This window comes from Maylandia zebra, linkage group LG3, assembly GCF_041146795.1.
Source record: "Maylandia zebra isolate NMK-2024a linkage group LG3, Mzebra_GT3a, whole genome shotgun sequence".
In the NCBI taxonomy this organism is placed as follows: Eukaryota; Metazoa; Chordata; class Actinopteri; order Cichliformes; family Cichlidae; genus Maylandia; species Maylandia zebra.
This window is the reverse complement of record NC_135169.1, coordinates 786,826-811,635: the sequence shown is the minus strand read 5'-3', so window position 1 is coordinate 811,635 and position 24,810 is coordinate 786,826. Positions and strand designations below refer to the sequence as shown.

At 40.1% G+C, this 24,810-nt stretch overlaps 1 long non-coding RNA gene across 1 annotated transcript; it reads right to left on the bottom strand.

Moving 5' to 3' along the window:
• Positions 1 to 656: 656 nt before the first annotated feature.
• On the bottom strand, positions 657 to 18,443 carry LOC112430738 (uncharacterized). The gene is made up of 3 exons (XR_003022161.2): positions 18,278 to 18,443; positions 5,219 to 5,321; positions 657 to 4,845 (listed from the first exon to the last, which is right to left on the bottom strand). It is a non-coding gene; the product is annotated as an uncharacterized LOC112430738 (long non-coding RNA).
• Positions 18,444 to 24,810: the final 6,367 nt, after the last annotated feature.

Below are 24,810 nucleotides of genomic sequence, written 5' to 3'. Positions count from 1 at the left end.
GAGGACGCAGCTATCGCTACAGCAGGTGCTGAAAAATGCCCGAGTCTTCAAACAAACCTAACAGAAGTGTGATGAATGGTACGAACCCTGCACTCACTTCTTAATTACCTGGAAGCACCTTAAAGACAACCGGCCCCTCTCAACTGCGACAAATCATCTGGAGAAAAGGTAAGCATAGGAGACCAAACACTGAGGAACAAATCCTCGTTTCATCCTATGATAACAGCATTTTCACCATTTCAGCCAATTCCTTTTGCACAATTTGTCTCTTGTGCTTAGGCAACCTGTAGGGCCATGAACGCACTTTCCAGGCTGCGTTTCAAATTGGTGCTGCATGAGAGTCTTGCAGATGATCGGGGGATGACCACATCTGCAAACTACTGTTGCAATGCAGGAACATCTGCTTTATTGGAACGTGTGAGATGCTAATCACAATGCATCTTAAACACACTCATGTTAAAACTTCATGCCCACATCTTGTTTTTAAGAAAAATTAATCATCTTTTCCTTGAAGATCATTTCAGAGTTTTTAATGAGCTGCAGGAACCGTGCCGAGAGCAGCCAAGTCTCCTCCTCTGATAAACCTCCACATGTACCACTAAAAACAGTTAAATTAGTTTGAATCGGAAATCATGGCTCAAACTACTTGCTGTGAGACCATTTCTTTATTTTTCACACCAAACTGTTTAATAAACTTTACACAGAGTTCATCAAGTATAACTGATGCTTTAACAGTATCAGGATTTCATAATGCAAACTTCAAATCAAAAGGAAAACAGCTGCAGAACATGTGGATCAAAATGAATTCATTAAAAAAAACAACGTGGACTTCAAGGATACAGTAAATACACTAAAGTGAAAGGAGGAGCCAAAAATAGATGTTTAATAGGATTTGAATTAACTAAAAGTAGTCACCTGTAATCTTTAAAATGGTTCTGATGTGTGCTGCTGTTTTTAACTTTTAACAGTTCTTTGCTGCCACTGTGAATATTGTGTTCTTTCCCTAATTAAATAAAGGTTACACAGCATCACTGCTCCATCTTCTGGAAAAAAAAAGGTATTACATGGAAATACAGCCCACATCAAGAGTTTAAATATGAATGAAGAATTGAAATTTAACTGAGGTGAAACATGCAATGAATACATAAAAAATAAGTTAATTTTGGAAAACTAAAAAAGTTCAAATAAAAGAAATGATTTACATATCCATATTTGATTTTTGATAGAATACCAGTTTTGTTAAAAAAAAAGAAAGAAAAGACATTCCTATAACTTTAATAGTACAACTACTAAACACTACTGTGTCCTAAGGGAACAAAGGTTAAAATGTAACAGGGATAACATTTTAGAGAATTAAAATCCCTCAAAGGAAAAATAATAAACTTGATATGCATATCTATACATGCAGCTTCCTAAATGTAACATTCAGGATTATTCACTGCAGGGGCCCGTTCTTCGTACCTCGCTAAGTAAGTTAGCTGGATTTGATTGTTGACGATTTCGCGTGATCCTGGATCGTTCGGTTCCCCGAAGCTCATCCGGGACTTGCTGTCATAGCAACAGAGCCGTAAGCGTAAACCTGCTGGGGAGCAGGTTTACTTTATGTAAACAGGATTAGATCGCGGCCACGCAGGTATGTCCGCTTCATTTATACGAAAGCAACAGCGATATTTTTCCACTGTTTCACCATAAATAAATATTATCAATGTAACTAAAGATAATGCAGCACTTGATCCTTGTATTGATGTCACACAGATACATACAGGTCATTTCCTAAAAAAGGGAAATGTACTATTAACATTCTATTACATGTATGTGATTATTACAGATGTAATTCATATTTCAGAGTAGTAATTGTAAATTACTTTGTGTAATCAAGATGAGAGACCACGGCTATAAAAGCGAAGGTGGATTTGGGAAGCCTGTCGCAGCCATGTCCTGTCCGTTTACGCGAGCAACCCATTGCGGAAGGTGCAAGATTGATAAGGAGAGTCCTCAGAATTCAGCATATATTGCGGGATAGACAGGATCCTTTAGCTCAGCGCGACAGTGTGCTCATTGAGAGATATCGATTTTCCCGTGAGGGTATTATTTACTTAACCAACTTGTTGACGAGGGGGTGCAGGACCACCACCTGTCTTTTTTTTGCTCTGCCCTTTTCTTGGTTGCTGTTATAAACAAACAAACAGATTATTTCAGGGTCTCTTTCCAAGAGACTAAAAGCAATATAAGTGATAAATATTACCATTCTGTAGAATATTCTTATATTTCACTTTTACTTGTTCCCATGTTCTAGTGGGTCCTGTTGTGGCTCTAATGTGAAAGAGGATATAATATAACATAATATAATATAATGTAATCTAATATTGGATAATATAGTGTAATATAATAAATCTACCCTACCGCCTACTGGTGTTGGCCAGATGGCGCGATATGGCAGCCTGGCTTCTGTCAGTCTGTCCCAGGGCAGCTGTGGCTACAACTGATTAAACTCTGAAACTCCTGAAATCCCTCACTCAAGAGTTCTTGCTCTGCTGCCGAAAAATACCGTGCGTGCTCCTTTGACATTTTCGCCGACCAATCAGAGGGTTGCCGATCAAGGTTTCTACTATCGATGCGTAGCCCCTTTTACGACACCCAGTGATCTCACATCATTTCATCCAGCTGTACTAATCGTCAACAGCAGGTGTGTTCGGAGAACCGGATTAGCGAGCTCACGGTTAGAGCGATGATTTGGTCTTGGATGTGTCATTTGATCTTGGATGTAGTAAGCGACGTACGAAGAACGGACCCCAGGTCCAGAAATCAGAGCTACCTCATCAGATCCAAGTGTGACATCAGCTGACACTCTTTACAGGAGATTCCATCTGAACTCTGTGGAGCCTGATCTCAAGGTTTTTAAGTCTGAGCCTGAAACCAGAAGAGGATCTTTCTCTCTCTTCAGATTCATTGTGATCCAGTGATTTCAGTCCTGCATGATCAGGCTGATGTTTGCACAGAGCAGATAATGAAGTGAAGGTTTTTGCACATTGGTAACAGTGAAACAGTTTATTTACAGCGTGGGATCGTTTGTGTTCGGAGTATGAACTAAGATTCCTGAAACTCTTGTCACACTGGTCACAGCTGAAGTTCACTTCCATGTGTGTACGTTCATGTTTGTTACGATGACCTGATTGTGAGAAGCTTTTTATTCTACTGTATTTAGTATATTATTTTATTCTATTCTGTACAGCTGTGTACTGTATTTATTCTTTTTGTATTCTAATTTTTGCGTCATAACTTTTGCACTGTCCACTTCCTGCTGTGACAAAACAAATTTCCCACATGTGGGACTAATAAAGGTTATCTAATCTTATCTTTTGTCACAGTGTCTGCACTTGTATGGTGTCTCTCCAGTGTGGATTCCCTTATGCTTTTTCATTGAGCTCACGTCCAGTGGTGAAGGATGACCCACACTAGTCACAGATGTGCTTTTTGACCCCACTGTGGAAGAGTTCATGTATTTTTAATGTACTTGGTGTGTGGAAGCCTCTCCCACATTCGTTGCAGTAGTTCATTTGTCTCCAGTGTGGCTGCGTTGATGTGGTTTTAGGTCCAGTTGATGATTGGAAGCTTTTCCACAAAGCTTACAAAGAAACTCTTTCCCACCACCACAGTGACGACAGGGCTGAGAACTGGATCCATCTGTGTTGCTCTGCTTTGTTTATTTTTATCCTGAATGTCGCCTGAAATAAAGAGCATCTCTGCCAACGTCCAATTACATTTTACTGTTTACATTATAACGATCAGCTTACTGAGAGAAAATGAGTCTTCATTTTCCCAAACAGTTCATTCAGTATAACTCCATAAGTTTACTGATCAGACTTGTTCCAAACAGTCAGGTTAAAAATACAGGATAAAAAGGTAAATACATCCTCACAGTAACTGCACTTGTAGAGTTACTTTCTGGTGTGGATCTGTTGGTGTTTATTCAGCTGATGTGGAGATTTAAAAGTCTTCTCACACAGGTCACATTTATAAGGTCTCTCCTCAGAGTGGCTAAACGTGTTGTTGTAACTGTGCATCTGTTGGAAACAGTTTCCCACACTGATCACAGCAGGAAACATCATTTCCAGTGTGAATCCGTAGGTGACTATTTCGGTAGTGTTTGTCGCTGAACCTTTTTCCACAAAAGTTGCAGCTGTACGCCTTAATTCCAGAGTGGGTAACTAGATGCTTCTGTAAGTTTCGACTTTGAGCAAAAGCTTTACCACACAACTCACAGTAGTGTGCTTTAACTACAATGTGGATGAGTTGGTGTCTTTTTATATCTCGACCTTGGGTAAAATCCTTCCCGCAGTCATCACAGCCGTAAGGTTTAACTCCACTGTGGATGAGTTGGTGTGTTTTTAAGTTTCCAGCCTGGGTAAAAGACTTTCCACACATGTCGCAGCTGTAAGGTTTAAATCCACTGTGGATGAGTTGGTGTGTTTTTAAGTTTCCAGCCTGGGTAAAAGACTTTCCACACATGTCGCAGCTGTAAGGTTTAAATCCACTGTGGATGAGTTGGTGTGTTTTTAAGTTTCCAGCCTGGGTAAAAGACTTTCCACACAAGTCGCAGCTGTAAGGTTTAAATCCACTGTGGATGCGTTGGTGTGTTTTTAAGCTTTCAGCGTGGGTAAAAGACTTTCCACACAAGTCACAGCTGTAAGGTTTAAATCCACTGTGGATGAGTTGGTGTCTTTTCAAGTCTCCACCCCGGCTAAAATCCTTCCCACACTCATCACAGCTGTAGGTTTTCTTTCCTTTTCTTCTGTGAGGTTTGTCGGCCTCCTGAGAGCGCTGACTTCTCGCTCCATGTTGGTCCTGCAGTGACAGAGATACAAACAGAGGCAGTGAGTGAAATGCAGTCGTGGAACAAACTGTAACTCCCTCTATTAGCGGAATCAAACATGTCAACAAACACATTGTAGGTGTGTTTCCACCACCTTCTGGTCATAGTATCACATTTCAATGATGTGCTACAATGACAGTTGTAATGAAAAATACATATTGAAGAAATATTGATAAGTGGAGAAAATATTTTACTCATAAAAAATTGAATCAATTTTTGATATTGTTGTTTCAATGTGTGCCGATAAAAATTATGTTTGTATCTTCTTGTAACATCTGAGTTGGTTTTTAAAAACCAACAAGCTGTGCAGTTTCAATAACAGTGTAACTGTGATATTTTTCTCACCTTCTGTGTTGAAGTCATTTTTTCCTCTGTAGTGGCTGAGCTGAGTCCAAATGGCTGAAATTGTTCCTCTGTTGCTCCACCAGACTCTTCTCCTGTTACTCAGCTGGGACACAAAAAGTATATGTATTTTATCCCTGATAAAAAAAAAAAAGCAGAGCAAATAAACATGACTAAACTCCTCAGTGACAACAATACCTATGAAACTTCAATGTGGAAACTGAGAAGCAGCTACAACAAGAAATTCATCAGTTGTCACAAGAACCTGAAAGGGAAAAAGCCACTGACCCCCCTGCATATCACTGCCTTTACCCAGTGGATGCTACACCCTGTATATATGGACTTCTATAGATCCACAAGTCCGGCTCACACTCAATGGTAGCAGTACCACCTGAAGCACCTCATTAGATTCCACCTACTCCACCCAGACAACCCACATGGAAAGGATATATATAAATCTTATAAAGTTTGTATCCGTCTTGTGTGAAACTTGTATGAAAAGCATACAAGAGTGAAAACAGATATAAGACCCCTTGAAAATTATATAATGAAACTTCTATGTTTTGGATACTTACTAAAACAATACATGAAAGTAATGAGAAAGTGGCCACTTTCATGAGTAAATCATATAATTTTTTACTATTTCTTTTCCATATGGGAAGGTAAAGGGTGGTTGTATGTAGGGATGGGTATCGCTTAGGTTTTATCCGATACCAGGGCTGCACGATTAATCGTTAGAAAATCGCGATCTTGATTCATACTTTTGTGCGATCTCATTTCCAAATGACAACGATTAAAAAAAAAAAGAAAAACAAAGACGACGACTGTACCGCATTTTGATCCAGGACGTAATCTGCATGAAAACAAGCGCTCACTGTTCCTGCTCAACAAATGACAAGGGCGGAGCCTTATACCACGTGATACAGAAGCTGTGCCGTGTGATGCTAAAATTAGTAGGGAAAAAACATCGGAGAGCACATCAGGGAAGACGAGAAAGTGACAGGAGAAAATCCGTCCCGGTCAACCACCCAAACATCAATAACGGGAACCTTATACAGCGCTTCCCTATACCCGTCGAACTCCCGCAGGCACAAAGAAATTACAGAGGCCATTACTTATCACCTGACCAAAGATATGGCTCCCAGCAACACTGTGCAAAATGAGTGTTAGATTTGTATTGTTGATTGTCATTTATGCTTAGAAATATTTAACCATAGATGCTTAGAGGTGTATAATCAATTGTGTAGTGATAAGTTGTGTGATCTTTAACAGGCTACAGAGGCTTGGTGTGCATTCCACACCTACATCCTGGGAGCATGAGAGAGGTCATACCTTCTCTTATTGTTTTATGGTAGGATTAACGTAGCTACGTCTGTTTTAGTCTAAGTGCTTTTCTGTTTAGATGAACTGCTGGACTTCCTCACCGGGGGGGGTCTAGTCTACCCTCTTCCTGACCAAGGATGTTTGACCCTTTGATCAGCAGTCTCCCCACACACACACACACACACACACACACACACACACACACACACACACACACACACACACACACACACACACACACACACACACACAGGCAAGGTACTCTTTGTTTGTATGTAGACGTCGTATGTTAATGAACCTATGCATATTCATGTAACCTCAATAAAAGGATAGTGTATGGGAGAACGGACGAGACCAACTGGAGTCAAGCGGTTGTCCGGTTCTCTCCCGTGCACGAGTAACATGAAGAACTTTGCCTACTTGTGTCTTGCTTAGCAGTGTAATTATATTGTCTTAACGTTCCAGCGAATAGGTTTATGCTACAAACCTATCAATGAGAGATTTAGGAAAATGATCAACGCCCTAGACAAACGCTACACAGTGCTGTCCCGCAACTATTTTTCTATTGTTGCACTACCTGCTCTATACACGCAGTGTCGAGCAACGGTGGAGACGGAATTTCAAGCAGTACAACATTTTGCAGCAACAACAAATGTGAGACATTTGTTGTTTTTATGTTTATTTATTGTTTTTATGTTCAGTCTTAACTGTTACAAAGTTAATAAGTGCAATAAATATTTATATTGGAAAAGAAAATCATGAGAGAATCGTGATCTCAATTCTAAGGAAAAAAAACTCGTGATTCTCATTTTATGCAAAATCGTGCAGCCCTATCCGATACCTGTACCAACCTGGTACTTTTGAAACTGTACCAGTGCTTAAACGGTACTCAAACTGGTGCTTAAAGAATGGAGAACACAAAATTGGTCCAAAACCCTCTCATGTTCAGCTGTTTTTTTTGTAGAAAGATAACAATGTTAGCCTTTTCTGCAGCCATAGGGCATATATGGTATCACTCTTGGATGGAAGCAGTGCTTAAACAATGGAAAAAACACAAACTTTGTCCAAAACCCTCTCATGTTTAGCCGTTTTCCATTTTTTCTTTGGTCATTTTAGCCTTTTTGGCCAGGGTGAAGGGAGTATCTGCCATCAGACAAGAAGAAAGCCATGTAACTATGATGGTGTTTGCTAGTTCACCTTACATGCATTAATGTAATAACGTGGTTAGCCTACTCAACGTAAATTACACACGAACAACATTAATCTACATATATTGTTACAAATATATGTAAGAACTGAGCCAAATTTAGTAATGCCAACAAAATGAAATAACAATATTTGTATCTTATATATGATACATTCTTCCACAGGAGCTGCTGATCCAGTTCTACACTGCGGTCATTGAGTCTGTCCTGTGCTCCTCCATCACAGTCTGGTATGGAGCAGCCACTAAACAGAACAGGAGCAGACTGCAGCGGACTGTACGGGCAGCAGAAAGGATCATCGGCACCCCCCTGCCCTCCATCCAGGATCTGTACCTCTCAAGAACCAGGAAACGGGCAGGGAAAATCATCACAGACCCCTCACACCCTGGACACAGACTTTTTGATCTGCTGCCCTCTGGCAGACGGTACAGAAGCCTGCAGACCAGGACCACCCGACACAGGAACAGTTTCTTTCCCCTCGCCATCTCCCTTCTTAACAGTTGACCTGTCACACTGCTCCCACTGCCAGACTGCAGCTGCACCTTATGTACATTTTGTAGTATTCATTCCACCTCATTCATTTCTGTATTTTATGTATATAAGTTTAGGTTCGTTATTTATAGTTGGTTTACACAGCTTTGTGTATGTATGTGTAATGTGTATATATAGACACGTGTGTGTGTGTGTGTGTGTGTGATTTACATTGCTGTGCTTGAGAGCCACCATATACTGGAACCAAATTCCCTGTATGTGTCTGCACATATACTTGGCCAATAAACACTATTCCGATTCAGATACATCTATATATACACTGTCAAAGATACTTGTCTTTGAGTGAAGATTTAAGGTGATAGGACATAAATAAATGCAACTTGAATCTTTACTGAAGCTCAGTATTTGACACAGAGTTCAAGTTCAATGCTGTAATAACTAATAATGATTAATATAATAATAACTGTAATATTGGCAGTATAATATTTACATCACCAACATGAGATGATTTTAGTCTCATGAACAACATTAGCTAATTGTTATTTACTAGCTAATCTTAAAATGACTGTTGATGTCATTAGACCACACCCCGTCTCATTACAGAGATGCACATCACCTAATATGCTTAATTGGTAGTAGGCTTTCGAGCCTGTACAGCTTGGAGTAAGACAACATGCATGAAGAGCATAATGTGGACAAAATACTCATTTGCCTAAATTCTGCACTCCCTGTATAGCTTTAGAAAAATTTGCATAAGAAGCACTTGCAGCAACAAAAACATAATATTCCAAACTTGCAGCAACAAAAAGATAATATTCCAGAAACACGCTTTGCCGATGTTCATAACACTTCTTACGTTGGCATATACATCAGTGCAAATTATTGCATGTCCGCCATTACCTGCCCGAAACCGGAAGTGACGTCATTTTTGTGGGCCTTATAAGCCTATGTTGATGTTCATAAAAGTCATGTGCATATTACTATTGTACAACACTTTGGTCTACCAGGTGTGTTTTTAAAGTGCTATATAAATAAATGATGATGATGATGATGATGATGATGATGAAGATTGACTTCATGCTTTTCCGTATTGTTTCTGGGATCCTTAGAACTGAAATTACACTGTTGGAAATATTATAATGCATCAAAATAAACTATTTATTTTCATTTTTCCTGTAGTATATAAAAGGACTGTTACAGATGAACTTGGATACTGGGTTTTGTTGGGTAATATGACCAAGATACAGTCAGAGGTTGGCCATAAGATGGACTTCTCCTCTTCAGGTGCCCAAAAAAGGCTCTTGATCAAAACATAAACAGACCATCCGTATGGAAAGGTAAAACTAGCCGTCAACAAAAAAAGAAAAATCCTACCTGCTACTGTGGAAGAGTTGTCACCGCCATTGGGCTTTGGAGCGTGATGTCACGGGGGTGGGCGTGGAAAGGATTTTGGCCTGACGGGCCATTTTCCGGGTCCAAACAAAGCGCAAGCGAAAAAGGAGCGAAGGCACACACAACAGCCATGGTTCGTATTTGCTGTGTTGCCGACTGTGGAATAAGCTTAAAAGGGTTTGTCTTTTTTATTCTTTCCCAACCTGGACGCATCATGAGGGAGCTTATATGGCGGACCTTACAAAACGAAGGCGTCTAGCCTGGATATTAGGGCTGGGCCATATTATACCGTTCTCAGTAATACCGGTATAATGTTAGGCAACGGTAGGAAAATGAAATATCGCGATAGAATATGAGTAAAACGCGCATGCGCAGTGCCTTTGTTTTCATACGCACATGGCCGATGTTGAATGAAACAGATGAACCAGTATTGGTTTGTAAAAATGGTGCAACTTCAGTGATGTGGAACTGGTTTTGTGTTTGTCCGTCAGATACACGACAAAGAACATTTTTTTTGCAGAACATGCAAACGGCCGTCGTTATTGTCGTATTTGTCGGACTAAGATGCTCTTAAATCTGGGAGTAATCTGGGTCCTAAACTCCGTATTTTCAGGTCAAACGAACACTGCAGCATCACTGAGAGTTAAAAACTGTCTCAATTCTTTCATCTTTAATAATACGATCAGCATTGCTGCTTAACCAGGTGAAACTATGAAGTTTAACTTCCAGGCATCCATGAAAACAAAATTTATTACATTTAACGGTGTTAGAAGTTAGCAGGAAGCTAGCGGAAGTTAGCTCGCTAGTTTCGCTAGTTACCTAAGCATGATATTGCATGTTCTGACTGAGAGATTTCTGAAAAAATCAAACGTACAGCTCTGCTATCACTTCCAACATAAATGAAGACAGGAAACTAAACAGCAGTGACGTTTGTAGGGTTACTGAAGTTGGACTAGCTGGTATATAATGATGTGCTACGTGATCGCTAGCGACACAGCTATGTTAGCATATCATAAACAGTGAAGCTGGAGGACGAACACTAAGGTTCCTGATAGTTAGAGACAAATGCAATCGCATGGCAGGATGCTGTAAACGGACCGAACTTCAGTCAGGAGAACAACTGAGATAATCCATCCACAATACAAGGTTAGTCATTAACCCTTTAAGACCTACCATAGAACCAAGTCCGCCAGAGCTTATATTATATTTTTACATGCTGTGAAGTCATTTTTGGGAGCATTTCAAGTTGCTATACATCAATACAACCATTATAGCCCAGATTTTAATAATATGTATTCATTAAGTGCATAGTAATTACATAAATTGCAAAAAAAGTGCAATAAACTACAAAAAAATTGAAAATCATTTTTGCTTTTTTAACATATATTTGTAGTTAGAGAAATTGAAGAGGCTTATCCCTCAAAACTGTAAATACAAAAAAGTTGCACAAGATAGTTTCCCACCACAGGAAATTTATTTTGAGTGTCTTCATAGTTTTATTTTTGAAATACACCAATTTTTATACACTGCAGGAAAAACGAAAATAAATATTATACTGCAAATTTGCAAAAAAGCAGCATATGCATCAAAATAAACTATTTCCAGCAGTGCAATATGAGTCCTAAGCATCCCAGAAACAACACAGAAAGTCATAAAGTCAAAGATAACTTTTAAAAAGACCAGTATATGCCCTGAGGCCCTGATGGTAAAAAAGACTACATTTCCGCGAAAATGACGTCACTTCCGGTTTCGGGCAGGTAATGGCGGAAATGCAAAAGTTTGCGCTGACGTCTATTCCAACGTAGGAAGTGTTATGAACAGCTGATCGGATCGGCAAAGCGTGTTTCTGGAATATTATGTTTTTGCTCCTGCAAGCGCTTTTTATGCAGTTTTTGCAAAGCTTTATGTGGAAGGAAACCGTGACCTAGGACAAGCTGATGGCATAAGATGTAAGTACAACTCCTCCGGTTTCATATGCAAAAAAAATTTTTGCGCTAGCTTACGTGGTTGCAGTGCTACTGGGATTTAAAAATAGTTACGCAAAACAGAGCGTGTCCGCTCCGATCAGCTCTAAAGGGTTAATATATTGCAACAACATGGGAATAGAGCAGCTGCCAGAGAATTCAACATTAATGAATCAATGGTACAGAAGGAAGCAAGAAGAATGAGTTTAAAAAAGTTTGATTTATCTGACTGCTTTGTTTCGCTTAATGTGCGTTATAATCCCGTGCACCTTATGGTCCGAAAAATGCGTACTGCACACTGCAGTTTAATGTTGCAAAGCACCTCTTTTTAACTTCAGTGGATATTATACATGGTTATGCTCAGGATATGTCAGCCCATTTCTAGTGGAAATGCCTTTTGTTTAAACTTTCAGCAAAGAATTTGCATTTGCACTGTTACATTTTTATAAAGCTTTAATGTCCATAAAAACCAGCTTCTTGTTTAAGTGAAACTAAATGGAAGGTTGTCTTTTTGCGCTAGTAATGTTGTGGAGTTGTATTTTGTCTCGCATCAATTATATCGTCAGTTATATCGTTATCGCAAATTTTCAAATATATATCGTGATAAATATTTTTGGCCATATCGCCCTGCTCTACTGGATAGCAGCCATGAGATGGCTTGATATCCAGTTTGCTTCCATCTCCAGATATCTGTTGGTGTGCTCCAGACATTTTTACTCCGGCAAGTTCTGTACGTTCATATCACTCTTTATAGCTTAATAATATTATCGTTGGGGTTCTTGGAGGTTATAGAAATTGCAAACAAACATAGAATTGAGTGACTGTGGAGACAGACATACGTGCTATGTAACGATTTGCTAACTCTTTCGCACAACTGTAGGGAAGCCTGCCTATGAAATGAATCAAACAAATCCAAACTGGTTACCAACGTTAAACATAGGGCACTCCGAAATCTGAACGTGAGGGTTAGGGTCAGGGTTAACAAGATACGTGAAGATATCGAGGTAGGACAGTGGCGGTAAGTACTCTGGGTCTTTACTCCACTGCCGTATTTCATAGTCCACACCAGAAACGGAAGCAGACATCTGAAACACCCGGGGCTTAGCCCTAAAGGGTAGTATGGATGTGGGATTCTTTTTTTTTCTTCTTTTTTTTTGGGGGGGGGGGGTAGACATTACTGAAAGATTAATTGGAGCATAACTGAGCCACTGTGTGAGATTTTGTTCAAAAAAGACAGACTTCATATAGGAAAAAATATATATCACATATGCAGGACACCTTAAACTAGTATTTTAATTAAGCGGCAAGGCAGAACAAAGTTGGGGCTGCATCAAGACACGAGGGCTAAACCCCAATTCAACCAGACCCAGAACTGATCTGGAATTAAAACTACAACAGTTCAAAATCAGGACCACTTAGGACTTAACCAAGACAGAACCAGAATCAGAACTAGATGATAGTAGCACTAAAAATCATCATAGACCCGCACTACACTTATTTTTTTAATTCTACCAAAAGTACACTATTTACATTCAGAAAAGTTTATATAATTATTTAACCTTCATAAGCCTGCATAACTTAATAAATATATAACTTGAAAAATAACAAACCTGAAAAGAAACACTAGGTACGAGATACACAAGTACCTATGATACAGATTTTGGTAAACAACCATTTGACTAACATGTGTTTCTCACCTGCTCTTGTTCCCTTACTGTTCTGTCCTCATTCTCCTCTCTCTCCCTCTCTCTCCCTCTTTGTGCTGACAATCATCAAATATACAGTTGAAACCAGATATTTACATACTCTTCAGATCAAAACAGATACACTTTTTTAATTGTAACATCAAATCAGACTACCGTAATTGTCGGGCTATAAGCCGCTACTTTTTGCACAAGCTTTGAACCCTGCGGCTTTTAGTCAGGTGCGGCTTTTCTATGGATTGTCCATGATTTTTATCATATCGTAAGACAATTTGTTTTGTTTGTTCCGCTGTTGTACGGCACTACGTTGCCTGGCGGAAGGGCATGTGACTCCGCCACGGCCCTTCTGAGGGTGTTCGACTCCGACACTGACAACAAGGATTTCTTTGGTTTTGAAAGTGACAACGAAGGAAAGAAGCTGAGAGTGGATGACGTAGCAATCCTGAGCCTGTTCGTATCCGACACTGGAGAAGAGGACTTTGGTGGTTTTAGTGCGCAGGAAGAAGAGAAAGATGGTGGTGAATGACTGACTTTTCTTCTTGTTAAAGCCGTGTCACTGCACCTGAGCCTAAAAGGTAGTCCGAATCTATTTTTCTGGTGTGCTGTAGGTTATTGTTATGTACTACATTTGTTACTCATTTATGAAGCACAGCACATGTTTCGTACTTGTAATTACCGCTACTTGTACATATACCTAAAAAGTTATGCAAATATGTACCCATAACTTGTTTTTCAAAATATTAATAAAAGGGGTGTTTCTCCAAACAGCCATCTCTTTCCTGACAATTCGCTTTGTGCATATTCTCTTACATATGATAAGTCAACATTGAAACACCTGCGGCTTTTGGTCAGGTGCGGCTAATGTATGTACAAAACAGGATTTTCCCCTGATTGTAGCTTGTGCGGTTAATATTCAGGTGCGCTTTGTAGTCCGGAAAATACGGTAAATGTTTATTTTTTTAGATTGATAAATATAAAAAAACATATTTGTTAACTTTAAGAGTAAATAGAGAAACTATCTGTATTTCTTAATTTTAAATGGCACCAAATTGTATTCAAAATTGAGCCACACTTATGGAGCTCCACAATTCTTTTCCTGGTGTTTTGGTTGACATCTCTTAATTTTCCATTTTAAAGAAACAGGCTCTGTGTTTTGTCTTATATGCATCCACAGCTGTTCCACCAATTTACTCACATGGACTCTACTAACCTATCAGAAGCTTCTTCAGCGCAGAATGGAATCGTCTGGAGTTTTTTTTATTAATTAACAATAAACTTAATGTATATGTACTCCTAAATTTGATGAAAGTGATTAAAATAGACAGCCCTGTCTCTCTTTATTCTGACATTTAACTAATTCAAAAGATATTTCAATATTTATTTATCTAAAACAAAATAAGTTTACTCTAAATTGATGTTGTACAGTAAAAAAAATGTTCTTGTGTTTTCCATAAAGTGTATGTAAATATCTGGTTTCAACTGTGAATATACTGCTGTGTATTGAAAGTCCTCTTGTTTTGCATAGATATACTGAACAACATACAAAGCATAATATATAAAATAACATCTACCTGAGTTTTTTCTTTGAAAGAAGCTCCTTATGTCCATTCTTGTATATCAGTGCATTACTGAAACAGATTTATTTAGCCGTGGAGGGAAACAACTGAAAATATGAAATAAACACACATAAGCTAAGACTCTCTAAAGAAACAGCATTGTTGTTGTTCAGCTTTTGTTGTTCACCAGCGCCTCTTCTTCTTGAGGACTCTGAGGAAGAACCACCTGTCCTCAGACATCCTGGTGAACTTCTATCGCTGCACCATCGAGAGCATCCTGACCAACTGTATAACAGTCTGGTACGGGAACTGCTCTGCCTCGGACCGGAAGGCGTTGCAGAGGGTCGTGAAAACTGCCCAGCGCATCGCCGGAGCACCACTTCCTGCCATAAAAGACATCTACAGGAAGCGGTGTCTGAAAAGGGCTGGGAAAATCATCAAAGACCCCAGTCACCCATCACATGGACTCTTCACCCTCCTGCCCTCTGGGAGGCGCCACAGGAGCCTCCGGACTAAGACCACCAGGTACCGGAACAGCTTCTTCCCCACAGCTGTCAGACTCCTGAACTCTGCCTCCTGACATCTGACCCACGTTAAACTCATGCACTGAACATACACACCCCCACAATGGACAACTGTACCCTCAAACACACAATAATAACATGGAGTTAACCACCACTCACAACCACCAGCACTTTATATAGCCTCTGTAGAAACTATCTACACCCTCACTTATCTTAACTGCACTACTGTATAGCTCTGTGTAAATAATCATTCTGTACATTCGATAATTTTTAATCCTACAACTGTTTACAACTTGCATAGTTCCCATTTCTGTATAGCTGTATATCCCAGATTCTGTAAAGTTATTTATTTCATATTCTGTATAGTTTTTCATATTTATATCCTGTTCATAGCCTGTACATAGCTTGTACTCACTACAGCCTGTACATACTTATAGTTATAGAATATTCACAACATACTTCATACCGTGTACATTATAACATACCATAATAGACCCATTTCTGTAATATACTTACATATCTATATTATTGCTAATATTTATTGTAATATACCTATATCACTAAAGCACTTCTGGATGGATGCAAACTGCATTTCGTTGCCCTGTACCTGTGCATGTGCAATGACAATACAGTTGAATTCTATTCTTTTCATTTCGCCATTTGTTGATTAACTTGAAGAGCAAGTAACGTAATATTGGTCAAGTGATCAGTTTGATATCAATCTTTCGTGATACACCGTCATATTTAAAAAAAAATTTACGGTATGAATGATTTACTTTGGTACCTGGTCAATCTTCAGTTCTCCTCTGTCTGCCTAGCTCCGTTTCTCCAACAGCGCACTTGCAGTAGTGATGTGTCGGTCGCGAACGAAATGGCTCTTAGAGCCGGCTCTTTGGAGTGAACGACGCGAGCCGGCTCCTTATTGGGAGTCGGTTTTTTTCTCTCTCTCTCTCTCTCGCACTTTTTTCCGCGTCACTCTGCACGCGAGCCTTGTGCTTTGCGCTGGAAAGAGGGGGGAGGGGCAGTAGTTACACTGGCAGTACCACAGGAACAGAGCCGGAGGGAAACAGCCAGGGACATCAACGTCACATTAGAAAGGTATAGTAATCATCCAAAACTATATTCAGTTGCGGATGATAAAGGATTCAGAAAGTTTATTCATGCAGGCCCAAATGGCAGAGAATATGCATGTTCTTTTTGTTTTCATATTTTAATTTATATTTAATTGTGTTGTGGTTTGCAGTGTTTTGTGTTCTTTCACTTTAAATTTGTTTAAAAGGAAAAAAGCTGAAAATTTAAATAGTTAAAAGTTGAAATGGAAATAGTTGGTTTGTGTATTATATTATTTATTTATTACATTTTGTGTGGAGTGAATAAATAAAAGTATATTTACAGTGGCCCCAAGAGACAAAGCATGTAAAAACTCCAAAACACGTACAAAAGACAACAGAAGTGCTCCAGGATGCTCGGGCGCAGTGTTGAGCTTTTGTTACCTAGTGGCTACACAAGCCAGCAAGTACCAACGACCGGATTTGGTGTGTGGTAGTAACAGGTAAATGAACTATTTTTTTTTATTATTTGAATATATATGAGTGCTTGTGTATAAATACACAAACAATACACACATGCTTTCAATTGTGTAATGTAAGTGATCTAGGTAGCGGTTTTGAAAGTTCAGTTAACGCTAGAAATGTGTTTTGGAGTTTGTACATGTTTTGTCTCTAGGGGCCACCGCATATATTTATATATAAACATATATAAATAAAACCACTTCTTTTTTTACATTAGTAATTCCTTTTGTGCATAATTTTATATTATTGTTAATAATAAATAAATTAAAGCAACAAAACAACCTGAAGAGCCGGTTCGGAGCCGACAGAGCCGGCTCTTTTTAGTGAGCCGAGCTGAAAGAGCCGGAAATCCCATCACATCGTCACTGCGGGGCGATCGTGGCTCAAGAGTTGGGAGTTCGCCTTGTAATCGGAAGGTTGCCGGTTCGAGCCCCGGCTTGGAAAGTCTCGGTCATTGTGTCCTTGGGCAAGACACTTTACCCGTTGCCTACTGGTGGTGGTCAGAGGGCCCGGTGGCGCCAGTATCGGCAGCCTCGCCTCTGTCAGTGCGCCCCAGGGTGGCTGTGGCTACAATGTAGCTGCCATCACCAGTGTGTGAATGTGTGTGTGAATGGGTGGATGACTGGATATGTAAAGCGCTTTGGGGTCCTTAGGGACTAGTAAAGCGCTATATAAATACAGGCCAACAATCATGTTTTTGCGGTCCCACTTGCAGATACTCAAAAATTCAAACAAAGCTCATAAAAAAATAAACAGATGAATAAAAACAGTTTCTCTAAATACAGGCCATTTACCATTCACTAACTCGCAGGCAGTAGCTGCCCCGTCCTGCTTAGTGCCTGAGCTCAGATCATACCAATATTAGGGGGGATTTACGCACAGTCGTAAACACATACAAATCCTGATTTACAAGTACAAAATATTTATGATCACATTTTGAGCCCATACTTGAGCTTTGCCAGAAAATAGCGCGTCAGGCCAAAATCCTTTCCACGCCCACCCTTGTGACATCACGCTCCAAAGCCTCCTTCTCAGCAAGCTTCCACTACTCTCACCCTGGGGTTGCGCTCCCCCAGGCTTGTACCTGTGGCTTCATGTCCTGGGGTGGGGGTTGGTTGTTCTCCTGCCCTGCACCCCATCCTTTTGTTCATATTCCAAGACTATTTTTCTTTATGTATTCTTTCCCCCCAGCAACCGCCATATTATGATGTTGCAAGCAATCACAAACTCTACAGTGTGTCTAACTCCAATGTCTACCAAGCAATCTATTATTCTCAACAGAGCTAAACTCAACATAAACTGAACCCACATTAAAGTTAGCTCGATGCTTACCTTTAGACGAGCCCACAAACCGAGAGAAACTCCGTGATGAAGCTGGAACACTTTCCAAAAACAGGAAACAGATCAGGGAGCAGAGACCCACGTTGTTCCTGTAAGTTTACTACTTTACTCCCGTTTCATGAAAAAGCAGCTCTCTCTGCTCGACTCCTCTCCTACACACACACTTTGCTCCGCCCCCTTTACCCGGCTCCGCTGTGATTTGTTGCTGTGCGGTCACGTGACTCAGCTGCACAACGTAACCCCGTGGAGTGTTATTTCAAAAGTAGCGCCAATCTCCTTTTCCTAAACTCTTTTCCTTGGCCTCGATGAAAACGTCATCGTGGGGAGGACAACTGCTGAGAAGTCAGGAAAAGAGAGGAGCGGTGCTGAGAATTGGAACAGCCTTACGCTCGTCTCTCTGTAACAACGTGACACCGGATGTCCGCCTGTTGAAACTACATTGTGCAGAAGATGGACTACAAAACAAACATCTTACTTCGTCACAATGTGTTCTAACCCTGTTGTTTTATGGAGGTTATATAAACAGGAACAGCCTGTTAAAAATATTGCTTCATTATTGAGTTTGAATTTTAAAGAAGAACAAACAGTTAGGGTCAGATTTACTAACATCTGCAGCAGGTCAAACACGTCTTTTGATGTTAAAGAGCTGCTAGCTTTACTGAAGAGACTGTCCTAAAACTCTCCAGTCAGTCCTCAAGCTGTGTTTTGAGGTGAGCCCCACTTATTTTTACTTATTTATAGCACAGCAAAGAGTCAGCTGTTCACAGATGCTCTCCAGCTGATTTTTACTGAACTGAAGTGGCTTCTTCATAGAGAGATTAAAGCACACTGTTAGTAGATCATCCTGTAATTGTGACATCACAATAATTTGCCTCACTTTACAAATCTGTAACTTCTATAACATATAAAATTAAATATATAATACAATAAGTACTTTGTGAAGGACTTTGCTGACATCTTGGCTGAATACATGCCAAAATATGATTGTGTTCCTATTGTTGGGGGCTTTGATATTCATGTGTGTTGTCCTGATATGCCCATTGCAAAGGGCTTTTAAGGCCTTACTGATTCTTTTAATGTGGTGCAATGTGTGACCTGTCCCACACATGAATGTGGACACACACTTGATCTTGTTTTATCTCATGTTTTGTTTTGGGTTTTTTTGTTTTGTTTTTAATGTAGAGATTTGTGATGCTGTGTTTTCTGACCACAGTCCTGTGATGGTTGAAGTTCCTCTTGCCTGTACCTCAGTTAAACCTCACGCTGCTGCTCGGCGCTGACGAGTTTTTAACTCCTCCCTTGCTGAGCAGTTTTCATCAGTGTTAACCAGAACTGCAAAATCCCAGATTTTTAATGCAGCCAGAACTGAGCTCATGATTTTATTCCACCTGCCAGACTGCTTTGGACTGCTTTGCACATGGCTTAATTAAAATCCAGCCATTCTAAAACTAAATCTGAGCCCTGGCTGAACGACACGACCCGAGCTGTAAGACACGAGTGCCGTCGAGCTGAGCACATATTCAGATGTAGCCCCAAAATTTTTACATACTGTAGTCAAACACCTGTTTAAAAAAAACCTGTTCTTGATCTTACGATTCTTGCAAATTACAGGCCTTTCTTCTAACTACCTTTTCTTTCCAAAATTCTTGAAAAGAGAGTTGACAGTCAATGAATGACCTTCCTGAAAAAGCAAAATGTTTTACACGTTTTCAAATTTGGTTTTAAACCCTTTCATAGGCAGCACGGTGGCACGGTGGTTAGCACTGTTACCGCACAGCAAGAAGGCCCTGAGTTCAATTCCACCATCAGGCTGGGGTCTTTCTGTGTGGAGTTTGCATGTTCTCCCCGTGTTTGCGTGGGTTCCCTCCGGGTACTCCGGCTTCCTCCCACCGTCCAAAGACATGCAGCTTGTGGGGATAGGTTAATTGGAAAATCTAAATTGCCACTAGGTGTGAATGTGCGAGTGAATGTGAGTGTGAATGGTTGTCTGTCCTTGTGTGTTGGCCCTGCGACAGACTGGCGACCTGTCCAGGGTGTACCCCGCCTCTCGCCCTGTGACAGCTGGGATAGGCTCCAGCGTCCCTGCGACCCTGAAAAGGATAAGCGAATGGATGGATGGACCCTTTCATAGCACTGAATCAGCCATTTTAAAAGTTTTTAATGACATATTTTTAGCCACTGATGCTGGGGACTGTGTTGTTCTTGTACTTTTAGATTTGACAGTTGCATTTGATACTGTGGATCATGCATTTTACTCTGTCATTTGGAGCACTGGGTGGGCACTTGAGTGGTTCAGGTCCTACTTGGCGGGGCAAACATTTTGTGTCAGTCTCTGTGACCATGTGTCGTCCTCCGCTCCTCTCTTGTGTGGTGTCCCACAGAGCTCAGTTCTAGGCCCCCTTCTCTTTTCTTTGTATCTGCTCTCTCTTGGATCTATACTGAGAAAACACAGCATTGCATTTCACTTCTATGCTGATGACTGTCAGATATATGTCCCTCTACATAAAAAAGGCACATATTCCATACAACCATTACTTCAGTGTCTTGATGACATTAAGGCTTGGATGTCTCTTAACTTTTTAAAATTCAATGATAAAAAGACTGAGGTGATGATTTTTGGTGGCCCCACTGAGATGCCAAATGTATATTTAGATTCCTTGGCTCGGTATGTTAAGCCAACTGTCACAAACCTGCTGGTCAAAGTGGACTGTAATGAGAAAAGATGACATTATATGCCACTGTAAATGCACTGCCTAATTGTTACCTCTCCCCACTGCCTTCAGTGGCAGGCAGCAGGAAATTTTAAGTTACAAATCAATATTGTCTGCATGGACAGATATTCCACATTCCATATATCATCATTCAGGTCCTGCATCAATACATTTCCATATTTTTATATCTATAAAAAAAGCTGACACTTGCTAGACTCTATCAAAGGTGTGAGCATCACAGAAGATGCCTTTGTGTCGAAGTAGCTAGAATAGAATAGAATAGAATAGAAAACTTTATTTGTCAATTTCTTCAAATGTACTTGCCATACAAAGGAATTTAAATTACATTTCACTCTGTCCCATGCGTAGACATTGACAACAATAAAGTGCAGATGCACAACAGCTGAGGATAAAACACAGAAAAACACGAAGTTGATTTTCCTGGCCTGGGATTTTATAAAAATATTCAGCAGTACATCGAAAACGAAAGAAAACCATTAATCAACATATGAACCTTAGCTGATGCTGCTGAAGTGAAGCAGAGCAAAGTTACAGAGGTTTTATTAGAGACACGGCTAAGCGTTTTGAAATTTCGCATAATTTTAAAAAGTTTGAATTTTTTCAGTAGCCTATTGAACAGCAGAAATGAGACTTTCTTTTCAGAATTAGGTAAAAGGGAAAAAACAGCGGCCGACAGCACTGTAAACAACGGTAGACTTGTGCGTAATAAACAAGTGAATAATGCAGAAAACAGATTTTTTTGACGGGAAACTGTTCTTGAAGTACACATAGACAGAAAGACAGAGAGAGAGGGAGAGAGCTGTGCATGAAGTGTGATTTTATTGTTGTGGAAGTAAAACAGCAAAAGTTCATGACGATGTTTATGTGAAGGGTTGGATCTTCTTTAGCTGCTGGTTTAGTCAATATTGTTTGGAGAGAGACAAAACCTGCAGCTTCAGAATCTAGTGGAAAAAGGGCATGAACTCAAAGCACGGATCAGCGGGCTGTCGGCTTTCAGCCCCGACCGTGTCCGTGCTGTCGTGAGAGAAAGGCGACATCTCGCTGATTCTGATCCGTCGGTGGATCCACGCTTTGTGTTTACGTCTTTGTGCAGAATCGTGTTCCTGCTCTCATTTACTATTTCAGCTGTTTGGTTGTTGTTATTTGTTGAAATTTTCTGAGGTTTAACCTGAAATTCTGGCATTTTGGTCAAAATAAATTTGTATTAAAAAATCATTTCAGGATTTTAATGAATCGATATTACATTATCCAAGCTAGAACCGATTTTAATCGATAAATCGATAATTAAAAACCCACCCCTATACATAACTTTGTGGACATGTAGCCAACAGTAATGTTATAACGTTCTTTGCAGATATATAAGTGATCTAAAATTTAATACTTGCTTTTAAAAGTTTATTCTTTGGCCACCACGCTTCAGCCATCTGCTGGGGTTTTTTCTTTTTTGAAAAAAATAGCCACAGCCACCACTGCGCTATGAATTCTGGCCTATGTTGGGACATAATCAGCCTTCAAATGGGGCCTCGAGGGATGCAGACGAAGTATAGATAGATAATATAAGTGTAGATACTTACATGAAAACAAACATAATAACTTGATACTGTCACTGGGTTTAAACTAAAGGAGTGTTCACAAGAAATCATCAGTATCAAACTGTGACAATAAAAAAATGTTCATTAAAGCAATCAAGAATGAGTTTGATGTGAATCTTTGGTAATGCATGGGGGAAGCTCTGTGCCAATTTTATCAACAGCTACGGATTTTATCCTTTTCTGGATGCAATACCTTGGCCTCCAGTAACACTATATGGAATCTTAGAGTCATTTTGACCAGGATTTCTCCTTTAATGGAAATATTAAGCAACTATTTATGACTGCTTTCTTCCATTGCTGCAATATCTTGAAAATCAGAAATATCCTGTCCCAGAGTGATGCTGAAAAACTCGTTCATGCATTTATTTCTTCTTGTCGGGAATATTGTAATTCATTATTATCAGGATCTTCTTTTTTGCGTTGGGACACAGGCAGGATGCGATGGCTGCTGTTTTATCCATGTGTGGATGCACATACCCAGCTCCCAAATTGTACCCAAATACTGTACGTCCCTCCATCCAACCACACGCTTCAGGGACTGTGACCACCCACTGCACATGCTCCACCGTGGTATCACTATGAATGACAACATCATCCAGGTGGCAAACAGCATATGCAGTGTGAGGACGCAGCTATCGCTACAGCAGGTGCTGAAAAATGCCCGAGTCTTCAAACAAACCTAACAGAAGCGTGATGAATGGTACGAACCCTGCACTCACTTCTTAATTACCTGGAAGCACCTTAAAGACAACCGGCCCCTCTCAACTGCAACAAATCATCTGGAGAAAAGGTAAACATAGGAGACCAAACACTGAGGAACAAATCCTCGTTTCATCCTATGATAACAGCATTTTCACCATTTCAGCCAATTCCTTTTGCACAATTTGTCTCTTGTGCTTAGGCAACCTGTAGGGCCATGAACGCACTTTCCAGGTTGCGTTTCAAATTGGTGCTGCATGAGAGTCTTGCAGATGGTCGGGGGATGAACACATCTGCAAACTACTGTTGCAATGCAGGAACATCTGCTTTATTGGAACGTGTGAGATGCTAATCACAATGCATCTTAAACACACTCATGTTAAAACTTCATGCCCACATCTTGTTTTTAAGAAAAATTAATCATCTTTTCCTTGAAGATCATTTCAGAGTTTTTAATGAGCTGCAGGAACTGTGCCGAGAGCAGCCAAGTCTCCTCCTCTGATAAACCTCCACATGTACCACTAAAAACATTTAAATTAGTTTGAATTGGAAATCATGGCTCAAACTACTTGCTGTGAGACCATTTCTTTATTTTTCACACCAAACTGTTTAATAAACTTTACACAGAGTTCATCAAGTATAACTGATGCTTTAACAGTATCAGGATTTCATAATACAAACTTCAAATCAAAAGGAAAACAGCTGCAGAACATGTGGATCAAAATGAATTCATTAAAAAAAAAACAACGTGGACTTCAAGGATACAGTAAATACACTAAAGTGAAAGGAGGAGCCAAAAATAGATGTTTAATAGGATTTAAATTAACTAAAAGTAGTCACCTGTGATCTTTAAAATGGTTCTGATGTGTGCTGCTGTTTTTAACTTTTAACAGTTCTTTGCTGCCACTGTGAATATTGTGTTCTTTCCCTAATTAAATAAAGGTTACACAGCATCACTGCTCCATCTTCTGGAAAACAAAAAAAAGGTATTACATGGAAATACAGCCCAAAACCAGTTCAGCTTCACTACAGTTCGCTTACCGTCCAAATCGTTCCACAGACGATGCCATCTCTCATCTCCTCCACACATCACTCACTCACTTGGACACTAGAAGGGGGAATTATGTTAAAATGCTCTTCATAGACTACAGCTCTGCATTTAACACCATAATTCCCTCCACACTCACCACCAAGCTGGAGCATCTGGGACTCAGCTCATCTATGTGTCAGTGGATCTCCAACTTCCTAACTGGCAGACCACAGGCCTACCTGAAGGAGATTAGGAATCTGGAGAACTGGTGCCAGAGGAACAACCTCCTTCTAAACGTCAGTAAGACAAAGGAGCTGATAGTGGACTTCAGCACTAAGCAGGAGAGGAACTACCAGACCCCCGTCATCAACGAGTGCCCAGTGGAGAGAGTGGACAGCTTCAAATACCTCGGAGTTCATATCACGCAGGACCTGTCATGGTCCTGTCACATCAACACCGTGGTGAAAAAGG